Here is a 22108-nt window from a genome sequence, read left to right on the forward strand (position 1 = left end):
CTCTCACTTCGTCCCAGCTTACCCTTCCCCCTCCCCGTGTCCTCAAGTCCATTCTCTACATCTGCGTCTTTATTCCTGTCCTGCCCCTAGATTCTTCAGAACTTTTTTTTTTCTGGATTCCATACATATGTGTTAGCATACGGTATTTGTTTTTCTCTGACTTACTTCTCTCTGTATGACAGACTCTAGGTCCATCCACCTCGCTACAAATAACTCAATTTCCTTTCTTTTTATGGCTGAGTAATATTCCATTGTATATACGTGCCACATCTTTTTCATCCATTCATCTGTCGATGGACACTTAGGTTGCTTCCATGTCCTGGCTATTGTAAATAGAGCTGCAGTGACCATTGTGCTATATGACTCTTTTTTAAACTATGTTTTTTTCAGGGTACATGCCCAGTAGTGGGATTGCTGGGTCGTTTGGTAGTTCTATTTTTAGTTTTTTGAGGACTCTCCATACTGGTCTCCATAGTGGCTGTTATCAATTTACATTCCCACCAACAGTGCAGGAAGGTTCCCTTTTCTCCACACCCTCTCCAGCATTTATTGTTTGTAGATATTTTGATGATGGCCATTCTGACTGGTGTGAGGTGACACCTCATTATAGTTTTGACTTGCATTCTCTAATGATTAGGGATGTTGAGCATTCTTTCATGTGTTTGCTGGCAATCTGTGTATCTTCTTTGGAGAAATGTCTATTTAGGTCTTCTGCCCATTTTTGGATTGGGTTGTTTGTTTTTTAGATATTGAGCTGCATGAGCTGCTTGTATATTTTGGAGATTAATCCTTTGTCAGTTACTTGGTTTGCATATATTTTCTCCCATTCTGAGGGTTGTCTTTTCGTCTTGTTCATGGTTTCCTTTGCTGTGCAAAAGCTTTTAAGTTTCATTAGGTCCCATTTGTTTACTTTTGTTTTTATTTCCATTTCTCTAGGAGGTGGGTCAAAAAGGATCTTGCTTTGATTTATGTCATGGAGTGTTCTGCCTGTGTTTTCCTCTAAGAGTTTTATAGTGTCTGGCCTTACATTTAGGTCTTTCATCCATTTTGAGTTTATTTTTATGTGTGGTGTTAGGGAGTGTTCTAATCTCATACTTTTACATGTAGCTGTCCAGTTTTCCCAGCACCACTTATTGAAGAGGCTGTCTTTTCTCCACTGTATATTCTTCCCTCTTTTATCAAAGATAGGGTGACCATATGTGTGTGGGTTTACCTCTGGGCTTTCTATCCTGTTCCATTGATCTATATTTCTGTTTTTGTGCCAGTACCATACTGTCTTGATTACTGTAGCTTTGTATTGGAGTCTGAAGTCAGAGAGCCTGATTCCTCCACCTCCGTTTTTCTTTCTCAAGATTGCTTTGGCTATTCGGGGTCTTTTGTGTTCCCATACAAATTGTGAAATTTTTTGTTCTAGTTCAGTGAAAAATGCCATTGGTAGTTTGATAGGGATTGCACTGAACTGAAGATTGCTTTGGGTAGTATAGTCATTTTCACAATGTTGATTCCTCTAATCCAAGAACACGGTATATCTCTCCATTTGTTTGTACCATCTTTAATATCTTTCATCAGTGTCTTATAATTTTCTGCATACAGGTCTTTTGTCTCCTTAGGTAGGTCTTATTCTTAGGTATTTTATTCTTTTTGTTACAGTGGTAAACGGGAGTGTTTCCTTAATTTCTCTTTCAGATTTTTCACCATTAGTGTGTAGGAATGCAAGAGATTTCTGTGCATTAATTTTGTATCCTGCTACTTTACCAGATTCATTGATTAGCTGTAGTAGGTTTCTGTTAGCATCTTTAGGATTCTCTATGTATAGTATCATGTCATCTGCAAACAGTGACAGTTTTACTTCTTTTTTTCCGATTTGGATTCCTTTTATTTTTCTTCTCTGATTGCTGTGGCTAAAACTTCCAAAAATATGTTGAATAATAGTGGTGAGAGTGGGCAACCTTTGTCTTGTTCCTGATCTTAGTGGAAATGGTTTCAGTTTTTCACCATTGAGAATGATGTTGGCTGTGCGTTTGTCATATACGGCCTTTATTATGTTGAGGTAAGTTCCCTCTATGCCTACTTTCTGGAGGGTTTTTTCCATAAATGGGTGTTGAATTTTGTCAAAAGCTTTTCCTGAATCTACTGAGATGATCATATGGTTTTTCTCCTTCAATTTGTTAATATGGTGCATCACATTGGTTGATCTGTGTATACTGGAAGAATCCTTGCATTCATGGGATAAACCCCACTTAACCATGGTGTATGATCCTTTTAATGTGCTGTTGGATTCTGTGTGCTAGTATTTTATTGAGGATTTTTGCATCTACGTTCATCAGTTTTTCATCTAGTTCATCAAACTGTTGGCCTGTAGTTTTCTTTTTTTGTGGCATCTTTGGTTTTGGTATCAGGGTGACGGTGGCATTGCAGAATGAGTTTGGGAGTGTTCCTCCCTCTGCTATATTTTGGAAGAGTTCGACATGGATAGGTGTTAGCTCTTCTCTAAATGTTTGATAGAATCCACCTGTGAAGCCATCTGGTCCTGGGTTTTTGTTTGTTGGAAGATTTTTAATCACAGTCTCAATTTCAGTGCTTGTGATTGGTCTGTTTATATTTTCTATTTCTTCCTGGTTCAGTCTTGGAAGGTTGTGCTTTTCTAAGAATTAATCCATTTCTTCCAGGTTATCCATTTTATTGGCATACAATTGCTTGTAGTAATCTCTCATGATCCTTTGTACTTCTGCAGTGGCAGTTGTTACTTCTCCTTTTTCATTTCTATTGATTTGAGTCTTCTCCCTGTTTTTCTTGATGAGTCTGGCTAATGGTTTATCAATTTTTTTACCTTCTCAGAGAACCAGCTTTTAGTTTTGTTTTTTTTTTTTCTTTTTTTTCTTTTTTTTGCGGTACGCGGGCCTCTCACTGTTGTGGCCTCTCCCGTCGTTGCGGAGCACAAGCTCCGGATGCGCAGGCTGAGCGGCCATGGCTCACGGGCCCAGCCGCTCCGCGGCATGTGGGATCTTCCCAGACCGGGGCACGAACCCGTGTCCCTTACATCGGCAGGCGGACTCTCAACCACTGCGCCACCAGGGAAGCCCTTTTAGTTTTATTGATCTTTGCTATCGTTTCCTGCATTTCTTTTCATTTATTTCTGATCTGGTCTTTATGATTTCTTTCCTTCTGCTAACTTACACGTTTTTTTGTTCTTCTTTCTCTTTAGGTGTAAGGTTAAGTTTGTTCTTCTCTGCTTTAGGTGTAAGGTTAGGTTGTTTATTTGAGGTGTTTCTTGTTTCTTGAGGTAGGATTGTATTGCTATAAACGTCCCTCTTAGAACTGCTTTTGCTGTATCCCATAGGTTTTGGGTCGTTGTGTTTTCGTTGTCATTTGTTTCTAGGTGTTTTTTGATTTCCTCTTTGATTTCTTCAGTGACCTCTTGGTTATTTAGCAGTGTACTGTTTACTCTCCATGTGTTTGTATTTTTTACGGACTTTTTCCTGTAATTGATATCTAGTCTCATAACGTTGTGGTCGAAAAGATACTTGATACGATTTCAATTTTCTTAAATTTACCAGGGCTTGATTTGAGATACAAGATATGATCTATCCTGGAGAACATTCCACGAGCACTTGAGAAGAAAGTGTAATCTGCTGTTTTTGGATGGAATGTCCTATAAATATCAATGAAGTCCATCTTGTTTAATGTATCATTTAAAGCTTGTTGTTTCCTTATTTATTTTCATTTTGCATGATCTGTCCATTGGTGAAAGTGGGGTGTTAAAGTCCCCTACTCTGACTATGTTACTGTCGATCTCCCCTTTTATGGCTGTTACCATTTGCATTATGTATTGAAGTCCTCTTAGGTTGGGTGCATAAATATTTACAATTGTTTTATCTTCTTCTTAGATTGATCCCTTTATCATTATTTAGTGTCCTTCTTTGTCTCTTGTAATAGTCTTTATTTTTAAGTCTATTTTGTCTGATATGAGAATTGCTACTCCAGCTTTCTTCTGATTTCCATTTGCATGGAACATCTTTTTCCATCCCCTCACTTTCAGTCTGTATGTGTCCCTAGGTCTGACGTGGGTCTCGTAGACAGCATATGTACGGGTCTTGTTTTTGTATCCATTCAGCCAGCCTACGTCTTTTGGTTGGAGCATTTAGTCCATTTACATTTAAGGTAATTATCAATATATATGTCCCTATTACCATTTTCTTAATTGTTTTGGGTTTGTTATTGCAAGTCTTTTCCTTCTCTTGTGTTTCCTGCCTAGAGAAGTTCCTTTAGCATTTGTTGTAGAGCTGGTTTGGTGGTGCTGATTTCTCTTAGCTTTTGCTTATCTGCAAAGGTTTTAATTCCTCTGTCAAATCTGAATGAGATCCTTGCTGGGTAGAGTAATGTTGGTTGTAGGTTTTTCCGTTTCATCACTTTAAATGTGTCCTGCCACTCCCTTCTGGCTTGCAGAGTTTCTGCTGAAAGATCAGCTGTTAACCTTACAGGGATTCCATTGCATGTTAACTGTTGCTTTTCCCTTGCTGTTTTTAATATTTTTTCTTTGCATTTATTTTTTTTAATGAATTTATTCATTTTATTTATTTATTTTTGGCTGCGTTGGGTCTTTGTTGCTGTGTGCAGGCTTTCTCTAGTTGTGGCGAGCAGGGGCTACTCTCCCTTGCATGGGCTTCTCATTGCCGTGGCTTCTCTTGTTGTGGAACATAGGCTCTAGGCGTGCAGGCTTCAGTAGTTGTGGCACGCAGGTTCACTAGTTGTGGCACACGGGCTTAGTTGCTCCACGGCATGTGGGAATCTTCCCGGGCCAGGGATCGAACCCGTGTCCCCTGCATTGGCAGGCAGATTCTTAACCACTGTGCCACCAGGGAAACCCCTGTATTTAATTTTTGATACTTTGATTAATATGTGTCTTGGTGTGTTTCTCCTTGGATTTATCCTGTATGGGACTCTCTGTGCTTCCTGGACTTGATTGAGTCTTTCCTTACCCATATTAGGGAAGTTTTCAACTATAATCTCTTCAAATATTTTCTCATTCCGTTTTATTTTCTCTTCTTCTTCTGGGACCCCTATAATTCTAATATTGGTGCGTTTAATGTCCCAGAGGTTTCTGAGACTGTACTCAATTCTTTTCATTCTTTCTTCTTTATTCTGCTCTGCAGTAGTTATTTCCACTATTTTATCTTCCAGGTCACTTATCCGTTCTTCTGCCTCAGTTATTCTGCTATTGATTCCTTCTAGAGAATTTTTAATTTCATTTATTGTGTTGTTCATCATTGTTTGCTCTTTACTTCTTCTAGGTCCTTGTTAAACGTTTCTTGTATTTTCTCCATTCTGTTTCCAAGATTTTGGATCACCTTTACTATGATTACTCTGACTTCTTTTTCAGGTAGACTGCCTATTTCCTCTTCATTTGTTTGGTCTGGTGGGTTTTTACCTTGCTCCTTCACCTGCTGTGTATTTCTCTGTCTTCTCATTTTGCTTGACTTACTGTGTTTGGGGTCTCCTTTTCGCAGGCTGCAATTTCATAGTTCCCATTGTTTTTGGTGTCTGCTCGCAGTGGGTAAGGGTGGTTCAGTGGGTCGTGTAGGCTTCCTGGTGGAGGGGACTGGTGCCTGTGTTCTTGTGGATGAGGCTGGATCTTGTCTTTCTGGTGGGCAGGACCACGTCCGGTGGTGTGTTTTGGGGTGTCTGTGACCTTATTATGATTTTAGGCAGCCTCTCTGCTAATGCGTGGGGTTGTGTTCCTGTCTTGCTAGTTGTTTGGCATAGGGTGTCCAGCACTGTAGCTTGCTGGTCGTTGAGTGGAGCTGGGTCTTAGTATTGAGATGGAGATCGCTGGGAGAGCTTTCGCCATTTGATATTACGTGGGGCTGGGAGGTCTCTGGTGGACCAGTGTCCTGAACTCGTCTCTGCCACCTCAGAGGCTCAGGCCTGACACCTGGCCAGAGCACCAAGACCCTGTCAGCCATATGGCTCAGAAGAAAACAGAGAAAAATAAATAAATAAAAATAATAAAGTTATTAAAATAGAAAAAAATATTAAAAATAAAAAAATTAGGGCTTCCCTGGTGGTGCAGTGGTTGAGAGTCCGCCTGCCAATGCAGGGGACACGGGTTCGTGCCCCGGTCCGGGAAGATCCCAGATGCCGTGGAGCGGCTAGGCCCGTGAGCCATGGCCACTGAGCCTGCGTGTCCAGAGCCTGTGCTCTGCAATGGGAGAGGCCACAACAGTGAGAGGCCTGCGTACCACCAAAAAAAAAAAAAAAAAAGTAATAAAAAAAAAAGAAGAGAGCAACCAAACCAAAAAACAAATCCACCAATGATAACAAGCGCTAAAAACTATATTAAAAAAAAAAGAAAGGACAGTCAGAACCCTAGCACAAATGGCAAAAACAAAGCTATACAGACAAAATCACACAAAGAAGCATACACATACACACTCACAAAAAGAGATAAAGGAAAAAAATATACATATATATATATAAAAATTTTTCAAAAGTAAGAGAGCAACCAAATCAATAAACAAATCTACCAATGATAATAAACTCTAAATACTAAACTAAGCTAAACATAAAACCAGAAACAAATTAGATGCAGAAAGCAAACCCCAAGTCTACAGTTGCTCCCAAAGTCCACCGCCTCAATTTTGGGGTGATTCGTTGTGTATTCAGGTATTCCACAGACGCAGGGTACATCAAGTTGACTGTGGAGCTTTAATCCATTGCTCCTGAGGCTGCTGGGAGAGATTTCCCTTTCCCTTCTTTGTCTGCACAGCTCCCGGGGCTCAGCTTTGGATTCGGCCCCGCCTCTGCGTGTAGGTCGCCTGCGGGCATCTGGGTACGCGGGGAGTTTCTTGCCTTTGGGGAGGTCTGAGGTCTTCTGCCGGCGTTCAGTAGGTGCTCTGTGGGAGGTGTTCCGCGCGCAGATGTAGTTTGGATGGATCTGTGGGGAGGAAGGTGATCGCCACGTCTTGCTACTCCGCCATCTTCATGGCGCCACCCTTGTATTATTTATTTTTAATCTAATTTAACTTAAGCCTAATCCTCAGCAAAATAAGCTTCACAGTCTTTGTTTTGTCCAGAAAAGACACATCTTGGGCTTCCCTGGTGGCGCAGTGGTTGAGAATCTGCCTGCCGATGCAGGGGACACGGGTTCGAGCCCTGGTCCGGGAAGATCCCACATGCCGCGGAGCAACTGGGCCCGTGAGCCACAACTACTGAGCCTGCGCGTCTGGAGCCTGTGCTCCGCAACAGGAGAGGCCGCGATAGTGAGAGGCCCGCGCACCGCGATGAAGAGTGGCCCCCGCTTGCCGCAACTAGAGAGGGCCCTCGCACAGAAACGAAGACCCAACGCATCCAAAAATAAATTAATTAATTAATTAATTGAAAAGAAAAGACACATCTTTTCTGAATGTAGCAGTCATAGTGAACCAAATGATAATGATGAAAGTGGGTCCAGAGAAAGGGAGACCGAAAGAGTTTGTACTAAGTTCACCGAGAGGTACGAGGCCCTCATACACTGAGTCTGGTTTTGGAGCCACAACTGATGGGGAGGTGTGTTACTGGCAGAGATGACTAACTAATCAAGTCATAAAAACATCCGAATAAGGCAGCATTTACACATAAAGAAATAACTTCAAAATCAAGAGACGTATTTGAAAGAAAAAGCTAACATTTTCAGGATAGTCTCAGCCTGGTCAAGGCAGTCCATAATGACATCAAGATAGGAGTCGGGCAAAGAAGCATAGGCGCTGGACCTGACCTGGAAGAGCTATGTCAGAGGCTGCAGGCTCTTTCCCGGCGTTTCAGAGACTCTCGCTGGTAGACAGACAAGCTCAAACCACATTGTTCTTTTCAGGCCATACGTACCCTCAGGGATTACTTTGTCCTCTGAGGGTTTGATGAGAGAGAGAGAAGATGCCGACTGTAAAAGGAACCTAAGGCCACTGCATCCAAGGTGGTATGCTGTTTGGTTTTTCAATCAGAGTTTAAATGTATTTTTTAAATGTACATTGAATATATACTCCATCTGTAAATGAAAATGTCTGGTTTTGTAGAAAGAGGGCATTAACCTGTAAAAGTGAACCTTCGTGTTTTGAATGCCTCAAGAGATTAATATATTTTAAGATATTTCCCATAGGAGTGAGGATTATGTCATCCGTTGCTGTATTTTTATAGCTTGCTGGGTATGCGGCTTTCCAAGGCGACTCAAGGCAGTTCCTTGCTTGTGCACAATGAATGAACTGCTTATTTCTTCGCCTGCCCTTTAATTCCAGCATATCCAGGAAAGGAGTGGTGCAGAGTAAATGGTGAAGGGCATTTCCCATTTTATAAAACTGGCAAACGTGAGGCTTAACTAAAGAACACAAGGAAGTACAAACATAGGTGGATTTTGCTATTCTCTCTACTCTGTTCATATTATATACACACATACATGTTGGAGCGCTAAATTAATTTCATTTAAGGTAAATTAACAGTTGTACAATTCAGATTTCTCAAAACTGAAATTTTTTTTTCAGGAATCATTTCATGGAGTCAATTTAGACCAGATTGAAAAAAACCACAAAAATTAATATTTGTTAGTTCTACTCTCAATATATATTAATGGAAGGTAAAGACTACACTATAGTGTTTAAGGCAGTTTAAACATTTTCTTGTTAGATCGAAAATATTAAAAATAATGGTAAAAAAATTCAAACAAGGAAACCTTAGTCCCACTCTTCAGAGGTTCCTATTGTTAATAACGTCTTATACATCCGTGCAGAAAACTTTATGCGCCTATGCTCCAGATACATTTATTTTTAAAATAAAATTATATATATATGTGTATATATATGTGTGTGTATAATATATAAAACATACACACACACACTATATAACCTGATCTATACGTTGCTTTTTAAAATTAGTCTACTCTAAATGATACGGCCAAGATGGCTGCACCCCAAACATTCCATCTGTTCTCCCGCACTGCCAGCCCCTCTTGCAGTGAGGCGGGCCATGTGATTAGCTCTGGCCAGCACAGAAGCTGGCGACCACGCCACCCTGGTGATTGAGGAAGCTTTGTGTTTGAGACGGCAGAGCCACAAGATCAAAGCAGCCTGAGTGCTCAGTGGCTGCCACCAGAGTCCCCTGGATCCACAGGTTTTCTTTGAGCGAGACACAATCCTTCGTTACACTAAGCTGCTGAGACTGGAGGGTTGTTTGTGACTGCAGCGTACCCTACCACATCCTAATTCAGCAACCTTTCCATATTAGGCTACCTCATTTTTCTAAACAACAGTACAGGTAAGTAGTAACAGATGCACCAGCCCCTACTGATGGACTTTGAGGTTGCTCCTAGTTTTGTCATTGCTGTTACTATAGACATGTCACCATTAACACTATTTTACAGGCAGGTTTGCTAACACGTATACAAATATTTCTGTGGGGTAAATTCCTTGAAGTGGAATTGCTGGGCATAGAATAGTACACTAAAAATACGTTTTAAATGAGGAATACTTCAATGACCAAAATTCAAAAGACACACAAAGGAATGCAACGAAAAGTCTCTCTCACACCCTATCCCAGTGCCTTCCTCTGACTATAACCAATGTTATCAATTTCATATGTATCCTGAGAGATTTCAAATATATGAATATATATGCAAAATTATATAGCTCTGTATGGATATATGTATATGCATATATAAAGATACGCATGCACATATGTGTATTTAGGGTAGATTCTGAGAGAGATTTCTAAATTGCCTCTCCATGAGAGTACCTGTTTCCCCACACTCTTCTACGGCTGTCTTTAAAAGAAGAGGCGTTCATGCTGTGTTTCTGTGACAGCAATAATAACAACCGCTAATATCTGGGCAGGCCTTTTGCATTATCTTAAGGGAAGAGGTCCAGCTATAATTGTCAGGTGAACTCATAATCTATGCAGTATTTGCAAAACAAATTCACAGCGATCAAGCTGCCCCAATGTCAGGTCCGAACTACTTTAACGCTTCTCCTCTCCTAAAGGCCAGGAAAATGGGCTAAGTAAAGGATGAGGGTAATACAGAGCAGGCAGGAAGAAGCAAGAGCAGTGCAGGTGAGCAGAGAGGTCTGACCGGAAAACAGCAAGGAGACTGATGTGGCTAAAAGGTGTCTGCAAACACTCCAGAGACGTGGTAGGACACTGAAAGTAGTGACCAGTGCCAGGGACCAACGTGACAATGGATTGCATATGAAGGGCGAGGAAGCTGGAGAGGACAGTGCCGGGACACCAGATGTGAGGCTGAGAAAGGGCAGGCTGGGGAGCTGTTGGCAAGAGAAACAGAAGGGAGCAGGCAAGGAGTTGATATGGGCAACCCTGAAGGTCAGGGTTCACACACTCAGTAAAGGTACAGATGGTTGGGCGTCCTCTGTCAGAATGTGCTGATTTTCCCAGCTAATTTAGGTCTAAAGAGCAAACTGAAAGTGGATACTCTGAACACTATTTTCATGGTTGCAATTTTGGTTGTAATTTGGGGGATCCATAAGGCAAGACTGTAACTTTTAGTATGCCTTTAAACAACTCTGTCCACTTATCACAATTTCCTGGGCATAAGTGTAGAGGTATTCTGGTGTGCGAGCTGCTTTTTTTTTCTTTTTTTTTTTTGTAATTTAATAATGTTTATGGGCCTTTTAAAAAGTAGGTCAACTAAATCACTTGGCTTTGTGAATTCTGAATTAATCTTAACAGCAGATGGTTACTTGACTTCCACCCTTACACTGAAACCTGGGCACACGGTGGTTGAAGCAATGGCTTCGCCAAAAGAGGATGGGTTCCCTAAGAAGAGAGGGAGAAGGCTGTGACCTAGGAGAAGGCTACCGACTGGAGACAAGCAATCAAGGAAGAAGAGGAGGGCTCGCCACTGGGCAACAGCACCGAGAGGGAAGGAAAGGGCAAAGGCAGAACTTTGGGGAGCAAAAGAGCAGCATTTTGAAATCTGTGTTTCCAATTCAGACATTTCTTCCAACTGCCTATGGAATATTTCCACTAGGATGTCTCACAGGTACTTCAGACTCAACCTGTTTGAAACTTAAACTCCTATCAATTAAGCCTGCAAATCCTGTTCTTTTCCACATCTCAATGAATGGTTATCCACTCAGCCACGAAGAAACTGGAAAGCAAATGAGGCCCTTCTTCCTTATCCCTATGCCAGTCACTGAGGATGCCAGACGCATCTCTCAAATCCATCCCCTCTGCTCCAGACTCACTCCTTGGTCTGACTTGATTTTCTACAATACCCACTACCTAGTTTTCCTGACTTCAGTTCTCCCAATTCTTCAGTTTTAGATTTTTTTCCCCTCTAAGTATGACATATTTCAAACACGGTAGCAGACTCTGTATGCTCTCTACCCAAATCCATCCCCCAACCCTCTTTCTTTGCCAGCAGCGCCCTGATTCTGTACAGGTGTTCAGCGTCCCACCACCCCCGTACCCCCATTCCCGCCACACAGCCCCTCAGTCTGCTCAGGGAATGGAATCCTCTCCCCAGCTCCAGGAAAACGCATCTTGGTTAGCAAGCTGAAACTGGGAATTCCAATCCCCTTGTCAGTGATCAGATTAGGAAAGTCTCCTCGATCTGAGCGAAGATGAGGGAGAAATCCTTTTAGAATGTTGTACACGGTTCCTGGGTTTTCATCTTGAGGTGAGGAGAGCGAGCTGAAAAGCATCAGTGAAATTGCTGAGGGAATGGAAAGGACCTGGGTCTCTGAGGACAGGGTTGAGCAACTGGGTTATCCAACTTGGATCTATCCTACCTCCAGACTTCTGCTTATAGGAGAGAAATAACTTCCCTTGTTTATAAGCCACTTTTATTTGGGTTTTCTGTTACTTGTAGCCAAAGCATCCTGCTACAGATTAGCAGTTTGATAAGCTTCGCTATGAAGACTGAGTTTGAGTTTACTGTAGGACATCCAAGTGGAAACAAGATCAAAGGATGAGAATGGGGGAGAGGAGAGGAGAGGAGATTCAAGTACAGAAGTGACATTTCCAGTTATATCAGAGCAGCTGCAGTCACCAGGTATGATTATGACTGACGATGGCTAACAATTATTCAGTGCTTCTTATGGGTTAGGCCCTATTCCAAATGTAGTAAAAGAATCTCTCTCTTATCCTCACAACTCACAACAATGGAAGTTTCCATCCCTATTTTACATATGGCAGAAATGAGGACCAGAGAGGTTTAGTAAGTTGCCAAAGGTTACAAAGGTGGTGGGTATTAGTGCCGCAGTTCAAACCCAGCTGGCTGACGACACAGTAAAAGGCTCAGCTCTTTATGCCACGTTACCAACGCTTAAATCGCAGGAAGGGGAAACAGTGGAGTCGTAATGAGCAGTAATCAGAGAAGTAAAGACACAGCATAAAACTTTAAAAGGAGCAGTTTCATCTGGAGGGAAAGAGTGAGGTGTAACAGTCACAAACTCTGAAAGTGAGGAAGCTGGGGAGACAACCAGAGTCCCAGGTCAGGGGCGAGGTTCTGGCCCCGAGACAGCCTGTGGACGGTCTGTACAGGACGAGAGAGAGGACGCAGAGGTGCAGGCAGAGGCTGGACGCCAACAACACCCGATGCACACTGGGGCTGAGGAGCAGCTACGATGCATTTCACTTTCTGGTCTTAACAAGATACAAGATACAAATAGGAAAATAGTATTCACTGAATACCTACCCAAATGCCAAGCACTAGGCTAGCAGAAACTTTCTATCATTTAATCCTCACAATCACCTTAACCATAATCGTGACACCATCTTTTCCTGAACAATTTCACCAAGCAAATATAATTTATAAGCACAGAGTCCTTTACATCCATCAGCAAATCCTATTAGTTCAACCTTCAAAATGTATCCAGAATCAGTCATTTCTCCTATGACTGGTCTTCAGCACCAATGACTTCCCAGTATTTGGAAAGGTATTCTGGCACTAAGTTTAGTCACCTTTATTATATCCTCAAATATCACTCTGTGGACAAATCTGAAAAAGACTGGGTTCCTACCACTCATTTATCCAAGTGTTTATTGTGTTACACAGTGTGCTATGGGCTTATGTACAATGATCATCGATATAATCATGGCCTGAGATCCTCCGGACAGCCTTGCAGGGTATACAAACAAGTAAGGAGAAAATACAGCACAGGAGCTATCATGATAGAGAAAATGCAGGGTGATATTGGAGTACAAATGAAGGGCAGTTAACCCAGACCTTGAGGATCTAAGAAGGTGATCCAAGAATTAACATCTAAGTTGAGAACTAAAGGATGGGGGGGCATGAGCAGGGGATACACATGGGGTGGCGGGAAAGCAGTGCTCCACAGAGAGGTCACAGCAGGAACAAAGGCTGAGAAGCTTAAGACAGAGGAAGGTATGTTTAAAGAAAAGAAGTTCCGTAAGGTTGGGGCACAGGGTCCACGAAAGATAGTGCAGGTAAAGGGAAGGAAAGACAGTGAGAGAGAAGATAGGAGAACTAATCACTGATGGCACAGGGCCTTGCAAGTCCCGTTAAGTTTAGGCTTTATCCCCAAAGGGAGAGCCACTGAAGGATCTCAACACAGAGGCATAGGTGTTGAGTTTTGCATTTCAGAAAGCGAATTCTGGCTATGGCATGGAAGTATTAAGACAGGAGACAACTAGGAGGCCAGTTAGGAGAAAGTGCATCCGTGGGACCCTTAACAGAGACCTAAACTAGAACACGGTGGGAGACAGATTCAAAGGACACTTAGGAAACTGAACTGACCTCATCTGGTGACTGACTAGATGGGGGTGGAGAAGGTTAAAAAGAGAGACGAATCAAGAATAAGCAGATTTCTGGCTTGGGCAATAGGTGGAAGGCTGAACACAGAGCAGCTTTTCCATGGTGGTAAATTTCTCAAGGCAGCGACACGTTTTCGAAAAGTGACCTGCCACAGTCTGCGTCAGCCACATAAATTAGACTTGTGTGTTGACATTTTACATGTATCCCTTTCCTTTTTTCTACCGCGCTTGCAAGTAAGAGTAAATGCTCCCTGGATCTGTAAACACAGAATGTGACCTTATAAAGTGGTGTGAGAGGAAGGAGGATAAACAAAGGGCCTACTTAATCAGAGTAGCCATTGGTTGGCTGTTTTAGGAAGAGCCAAGTCATCTGGAATTATGAAAGACTGAGAACTAGCAGATTATTTTGAAATGAAGCCTTTGTTTCTTCTAAGTTACATTACAAATTAACACATAAGTTCATCACTCTTGAAATGTTCAATATTTACTCTGAAAGTGCTGTGTTAGCTATGAAATGCTGCCTTAGGGTGATGTTAGTTGCAATAATAAATTCCAAACTTCCAGTGGCTTCACAAGCGAAGTTTGTTATTCAAACATCAGTCCAACACAAACGTTTCTGGGGAGAGGGAGCAGGCCTTTGCTGCTGGCAGTCATATAGTGAATCGTTTCACAGAAACTCTTCCATCTTCAGCTCAAGACTTCCAGGTCACCGTGGGCATCGATGCAGAAGTGGGCAGAGAATGAGGAATCACACGCGGGAGGCTTTTAGGAGCTAGGCTTGTAAGTGGCTGGACCTCTTAAGTTCCACTGGCGAGGACTCGGTCCCACGAGACATGGAATTGCAAGGGAGGGTGTGCCCATGAAGAAGAGGAAACAAGTTTCGGTGAATAGCTAGCAGTCTCTGTCACAGATGGGAAAATTCTGAGGACAAGACATCTGACTCATTCATCTTTGCAAAGTGGCAAAGCCTAACAGTATCTCAAAGAGAACTGGAATTCCAGCACTCAAATATAATCCTACTGAAAAAAATACTTTATGAAAAACATTACCCTGTAAGAGACCCACATTATGGCATAAGCTGCTGCTAAGAGAGTTGTGGAACACAAAAGCTGAAGGGATGTAGGAAAAGAGAGATGATTTCTAAGATCTTGATATACGGCAGTTGCTCATTTCAACCTGGATTTTTTTCTTATTTACCAAGAAGAGACCAAAAATATCACAGTGGAAGAAACATGCCAAACTTGTGGTTCAACAGGAATCATGAACATGACTCTAAAGTCCTACAAAATCCCAGTTACGGGCTACGAATTACTTAGATGTTTTACATTTTCATTTATTTGTTAGCTCTTATTCTCATCATTTTTATATAAAGCATAGTTATCGTTTGAGGTAGTTCAAGCTCAAGGGAACAGGTAAGATCCAAATACGGAGGTTTTTCCCAAGAAACAATCTTCATGTTTATAATTTGTTTCTCTGAATGGAAATTTATAAACCAAGGGAAAGTTTCTAATGTATTAATCATGGTAATACTAGGCTATGTTACGGTAACACATAAACCGCTGAAATCTCAGTGACTAACACTGAGGTTCATTTCTTGCTCATTTAAGTCCCATCCTGGTTACCCAGTCCTCTTCCATCTTGCAGACTTGCCAACTAGAACACATGGCTTAGCTGCCATGGCAGAGGAGAAAGAAATGAAGGAAGCACATCAGCTCTAACTACCTGGGCCCCAGAGTAACATCTATCACTTTGGCTCAGAATCCACTGGTCAGTTCCAGTTATGCAGTCCCAACCTAACAGCCGGCCAGGCTGGGAAATGCAGAGAAGTACAAAGTTATTCACTGATGGTCCAGCGGTTAAGACTCCACACTCCCAGTGCAGGGGGCAAGGGTCCAATCCCTGGTCAGGGAACTAGATCTTGCACGCATGCCGCAACTAAGAGCCCACATGCCGCAACTACAAGATCTCGTACACGGCAACGAAGGTCCCGCGTGCCGCAACTAAGACCGGCACAGCCAAACCAATAAATAAATATTAAAAAAAAAAAAAGTACAAGGTTATTCAGTGATTACTGTCTCGGCCACACCTGCACAGATTGTAAGGCCCAGTTCTTGGGTACATTTCCTACTGTAAATTGGAAAGTTGTATTCTGGCGCACAAATTAGCTTCTTGTAAGTTTGTTTACAAGTGAAACTGATAATCAAAATGATCAAAGCAAATTTCTGGGCTTGCAAACCTAACCAAATCCTTTCCTCACAGTGACCTAGTAGCAATGAACGTGACCTGAAGCCCTACGTGAAGCAGCCAGCTGAGTCCTCTCAACGTCTCTTTGCTACAACATCCTAAACAAGGAATCCATTCGTCCATCAGTCAATAAATATTTATGGAGGATGTCTATGCGTCTAGCATGATGCTTTTCATGAAGGGTGTAGCAGTAAAAAAGATATTTGGTTCCTGAGCTGATAGAACTTACAGTCAAGTGAGGAACACTGTTTTTTAAAAAACTACGAATAACCTTATTATTACAATCCAGACAAATGAGAGATAGGAAGGAGAGCAGAATGCTAACCTAGTATTTAACCTGAGACCTCACTGGTTTAGGGAAGTTTCCACTGAGATGAAAGCAGGACCCTGAAGGATAAATAAGGGTTAGACAGGTGCGGAAGAAGTTTAAGAATGTTCCAGACCAGGGAACTCCCTGGCGGTTCAGTGGTTAGGACTCTGCGCTTTCAGTGCCAAGGGCTCGGGTTCGATCCCTGATCGGGGAACTAAGATCCTGCAAGCTGCGCAGGCCAAAACAAAAACGAAAACAAAACTAAAGAAAGAATGTTCCAGACCAAAGGAGCAGGACAGGCTGGACAGGACAGGACAGGACAGGAAAGACTGGAAATCGAGCCCGATATTATTCCTTCTGGTCTTGAGCTCTGAAATCATTTCAATACTTCTTTCGGTTTCTCCCCATTTGATTGCTGGAGCACTATTAGAACTAAATTTTAAACAATGCGGTGTGATCCTAACCAGTCCAGTTTGCAATAGGCTGCAATTCTTTAACAGTATCTTCAAATACTAGAGGAGAGGAAAACTCTTGAATGCATTTTTTCTTTGAAAATACTTATACTATTTATTTGCGATTAGTGGACCATGAGTTTGTTCTGCTTTAGATATTGTTTTATATTTTAAAAGTGGTCTAAATCTAATAGATGGATGCTCTTAACTGCAGACACTGTAGAAAACTCCCGGAAAATGCACTATCAAAACCCTAATCCATCTTGATCATAAAAAGAGGATTCAGCCTTTCTTCTTCAAATACAATACTATCTTGTTAGGGGATTTTTTACATAATTTTTTTAACTAATATTTTTAACAAAAAGGGGGAAGACAAATGGCAATAGAAGCCACGGCACAAACATTTTTGGAAAGGAAAAACGATCACAACTCATCTTTGTAACTCAGACAAGTGACTATTTGCGCCTCAATTTTCTATTTAATGAGGTACTAGTCTGGAATCATTTTTAAATTCCCTTCCAGGTCAACTTATTATGATTCTAAATGCATGTGGTTTTTTGTACCTGTCAAATGTCAGCCTCTCAAATTTATGTGTAACTCTGCCCCCCAAAACCACCTAATGGTAAATTGTACATTATTGTATTTTTTTTTTAAGATTTAATTTTATTTATTTTTGGCTACGTTGGGTCTTCATTGCTGCACGTGGGCTTTCTCTAGTTGCGGCGAGCGGGGGCTACTCTTCGTTGCAGTGCGCAGGCTTCTCACTGTGGTGGCTTCTCTTGTTGTGGAGCACGGGCTCTAGGCGCGCGGGCTTCAGTAGTTGTGGCTCATGGGCTCCAGAGCGCAGGCTCAGTAGCTGTGGCACACGCGCTTATTTGCTCCACGGCATGTGGGATCTTCCCGGACCAGGGCTCGAACCCGTGTCCCCTGCACTGGCAGACGGATTCTTATCCACTGCGCCACCAGAGAAGTTCCCACATTACTGTATTTTGTAAGTTTGTACAATAAGTACATTGCATGATAATAAATTGTACACTGGCACAATTTATACATTAATTGGTAGTACACTGTGCAAACCAAGACTTCCACCGTACATGGAAATGTCTAGGAAACTAGAAAAATCACTGTCGCCCAACACAAATCATGTAGTCTATGAGAACAAAAAATATTAAAAAATTATTCATCTGGGTAGTGAACCAGAAGAGAATTTTGAGTTATTGTTTAAAATCGAATATTGGTATATTGTTATAAATAAAATAAAAATAGTATTCACCTGCTAGCCACTTCATAGTAATGTTATAAGAATGCATTAAAAAATCTATAAAATTTTTTCAGTCCAAAAAGATATGGGCACTAAAGCTTCTTTATTCTGCTGAGGATTGGGAAAACCACAGCCATATTATTTAATGGTTTAGCAACAAAAGAACTCGGAACAAGAACATATTTCTACCTCTCTTCATTATGGTCATAAAATGTATGTATATCTTCTGCACTTTGAATTGAATATTTTACACTCGTAACATGACTGCAGTTTTAAAAATTGGTCTTGTCAGCTCAACACAGGAGCTGCCATTTTCAAGTAACCACTTTCAAGGAAAGTAATCCTTCCCAGCTATAAAGCCTATAAAGTTACTTGTTTTAAGTTCGAAAACTTTAAAGAATTAACCAAAATAAAAGAGCATTCTGTGGGACACTGATGTCACCTCTTCCTTGCTGTTTCTGCACACTGTTTCCAAGGAGTATAATAACGGCCAACATCTGTTGCGCATGACTGTGGCAGGCCCTGTGTGAAGTGGTTTACATACATGATTGCATTTCATCCTCGCAACCATCCAATGTATCACATACCCCTTCTGTTACGGATAAAGAAACCACGGCTTTGAGAAGCAGCAGATTCTGGCTCAAGGTCACACAAGCATGAAACAGAAGAGCTGGGATTCACAGAAGCAGCCTACTTTTAGAGCCAGAGCTCTTAACCACTCTTGCCTCCTGCAAATAATCTGTCATCAAATACGACTCAGGTCATGCTCAAACTGCACACTGAGGCCCCAGCAGTCTCTGAGCGTCGCCCCTAGCACCGCCTGGCCGTGGTTCCACGTGAGGGCCGCTGTATGGAAGGAAGGTTGGACAGATCTCCAACAGCAGTTCCAGCTCAGTAGGAAGAGCTCTAATTGGAAGATACTTCACTGCTTTGGAGGCAAGTGGTCCATGGCCACGTTCAAGACCCTTCTAGCTCATGGGTTAAAAAGCGGGTTAAAAACTGTACATTTCTGGCCTTCTTTTCTGGAAGAGACGTGGAAAGAAAGACCACGCAGAGGGAAGGAAATGTAAAATAAAAGCCTCGCTCTTCTCTAGCCCGAGCTTTAGAGCCCACAGAGGCATTTCTAACATGCTTTGTAGTCAGAAAGACCTGGGTTCAAATCCTAGTTCCAGCACTTGTTGTATCTGTGATCTTGGGTAAGGAGTCCATCTCTCCAAGCCTGTGTCCTCATCTGTAAAGAGAGGGTACTGTCCCACACACGGGTGTTGTGAGTACTAGATGAGGCGGGGTGTGCAATGTGATACTGGGTCCAGTTTCCTTTACTTCGAAAAGTAGTGAGACTAGAAAATCTTTAAAATCCTTTCCTGCTCTAAAAATCTTATGAAGTTCTGCCCCATTTTCAGTTCAAAAACTTGTGAAGATTAACCAAAATTAAAAAAAGAATTTGACTGAAGAGGTTGATGTCACCCTCTTCCTTGCTTTTTCCTTCAACTGGAATATTACAAAATAGGATACTCCTGGAACGTGTTCAACCTACAAAAAAGGAAGTCGGCAGTGGTTGAAAAGTTGCGGCAGCTGGTTATTCACTTTATTCAGAGAGCACTGGCTGCTGATAGAGTCACACTGCAGGAAAACCGCATAATGTTGGCTACAAGCAATCTGAGATGACACGGCAGTCATTCTTCATCATGTATAGGTCAGCGTCATCATTGCTTTTGTCTGGCTAATTTGGTTGCAAGATGTGAGAGCGGCCCAGCGTGTTTATGTCCAGGTCAGTGAGGAGAAGGGCAGGGGTCTCAGGGGAAGCCTGGGGGAGAAATCGAGGGACCGGGCACTGAGGGGTGTCTCCCAGCTCCTGTTTCTCTCTGCTCGCTCAGTCCCCCTCCGCCCTTTATGAAACAGCTCCCTTGCTTTGATGTGTTTCTGGTCCTTCATGAATCTGACCTGCACGTGGCTTTGACTTGCCAGAGCCCTTCCCTTCCTTCTCCAGATGAGGCGCTTTCCACCTTGACTCTGTGTACATTCACGTATGCATGTGTCCCCTTCTGCAGGGAACTGCCCGTAAAAGGAGGGAGGCGCTCTGCTCTGTCCCCTGACATGCGGGCTTTCGTTTCTACTGGTGACTCTCATAGTCAGTTTCCTAATTCCAAATGCCGAGCAGAATAATAAGAATGGCCACCATTTATGCAGCTTTGAGCATGAGCCAGACCCTGCTGTACGCACTTTAAGTGAATTAACTATTGTTAATTCTCAAAACATTATATAGGGTCTAATATTTTACAGAAAGGAAGCCGGGGCGTCGTGAACCCTGAGTGAGGTGCTCAGGGTGACCCGACTACTAACTGGCTGAGCTTGAATCTAAGCCTAGATAACATACGTAGTGCTTAAAACGGGCTGAGTTACACTCTCTGAATCAAGCCATGGGTTGCTGGTAAGACCACAGGTTGGCCGTCTTTGGATCAAGTCCTATCCCAGCTGCAGCAGGCTGAAGGTGGAGGGAAGCAGGGGGATCCAGCGGCTCAAAACACAGCCTCTGCTCGGCCAGGCTGTAGAGAGTGGTTACTCTTAAAAAGGGTGTAGTGGGAGGCAGGCATACTTAATTAATTCCTACGTCTAGTATAACCATCCCTTTCATTGTCTGTCTTCTAGGAATATTTCAAAATCAACTAACTAACTGAAACTTATCTTTAAGAATTACAAGTCAGGTAAGAGTAATACTGTGGTAGAGAAATAAGGGGGGTCAGGAGCCTGTCAGCTGAAGAGAAGTAAAACTAAGTCACCTCCCCTGCCACACGTACATACACACGAACAAATACACACCCCTGATTAAGAGGGGGCTTCCCTATGGATCCGGGAAAATCAGGTCCTGCCTTAGAAATGAATTTCCATGGACAGATCTAAATTCAAAATACCAGCTATGGTAGCTTATTCTCCAACCCGCGGCTCAGACGAACAGCCTGGGTCAAGGAAAAACTCCTCTTATTTAAGAACAAACATAGAAGTACTTCTAAAAAATACTGGGGGGAGGGAGGGAAGGGGGGTGGAGGGAGGGAACAGGGAGAAGGAGGGAGGGAGGGAGAAGGGGGGGTGGAGGGAGGGAACAGGGAGAAGGAGGGAGGGAGGGAGAAGGGGGGGTGGAGGGAGGGAAGAGGGAGAAGGAGGGGGTGGAGGGAGGGAAGAGAGAGGAACATGTATGTGGGAAATGAAAAAAGAATACATACCATAATTTTGCAAGACCAGGTAAAAAATCATGGCCAAAGCTATTACTTTTACTTATTTTTTTACTTTTTAACTGAAGTATAGTTGATTTACAATGTTGTACCAATCTCTGCTGTACAGCAAAGTGACTCAGTTTTACACATATAGGCATTCTTTTCTTTAAATATTCTTTTCCATTATGGTTTGTCACAGGATATTGAATATAGTTTCCTGTGCTATACAGTAGGACCTTGTTGTTTATCCATTCTACATGTAATAGTTTGCACCTACCAACCCCCAATTTCCACTCCATCCCTCTCCCTTCCCTCCCTCCCCCTTGGCAACCCAAGTCTGATCTCTACGTCTGTGAGCAAAGACGTTACTTTCAACATGATCTTTCTGGTAGGCAGAATTATGCCTCACCCTTACCCCCAAAAATGTCCAGGTCCCAACCCCTGTGAATCTGTCACCTTACATGGCAAAGGGGAATGAAGGTTGCTAATGAGCTAACTTTAAAATAGGGAGATGATCACAGATTACCTGGGTGGGGCTAATGGAATCACCAGCGTCCTTAAAAATGAGAGGGAGGCACAAAAATCAGAATTAGAGGGAGATGTGACTAACGGAAGGTCAGTGCTATTTGACGTGGGAAGGGCTTTGCCGACTTTGAAGGTGGAGAGAGAGGACCCCAGGGGAGGAGTATGTTCGGCCTCTAGAAGCCGAAAAAGGTGAGAAAACGGGGATTCTCCTCCAGAACCTCCGGATAGGAACCAGCCCTGCTGATTGCAGCCCGGTGACACCCACGTCAGACTTCTGACCCCCACAACTATAATAAATCTTTGTTGTTTACCACTAGTTTGTGGTAGTTTGTTACAGGTAATCTTTAAA

The 22108-nt window shown here is 42.5% G+C and overlaps 1 protein-coding gene across 4 annotated transcripts in view; it reads right to left on the reverse strand.

Moving 5' to 3' along the window:
* The window catches only part of MYO1D (myosin ID), a 350547-nt gene that overhangs the window by 275031 nt on the left and 53408 nt on the right, over positions 1 to 22108 (reverse strand). The gene's annotated exons all lie outside the window — the stretch shown is intronic.

The sequence above is a fragment of the Stenella coeruleoalba genome (assembly GCF_951394435.1).
Source record: "Stenella coeruleoalba genome assembly, chromosome: 19".
In the NCBI taxonomy this organism is placed as follows: domain Eukaryota; kingdom Metazoa; phylum Chordata; class Mammalia; order Artiodactyla; family Delphinidae; genus Stenella; species Stenella coeruleoalba.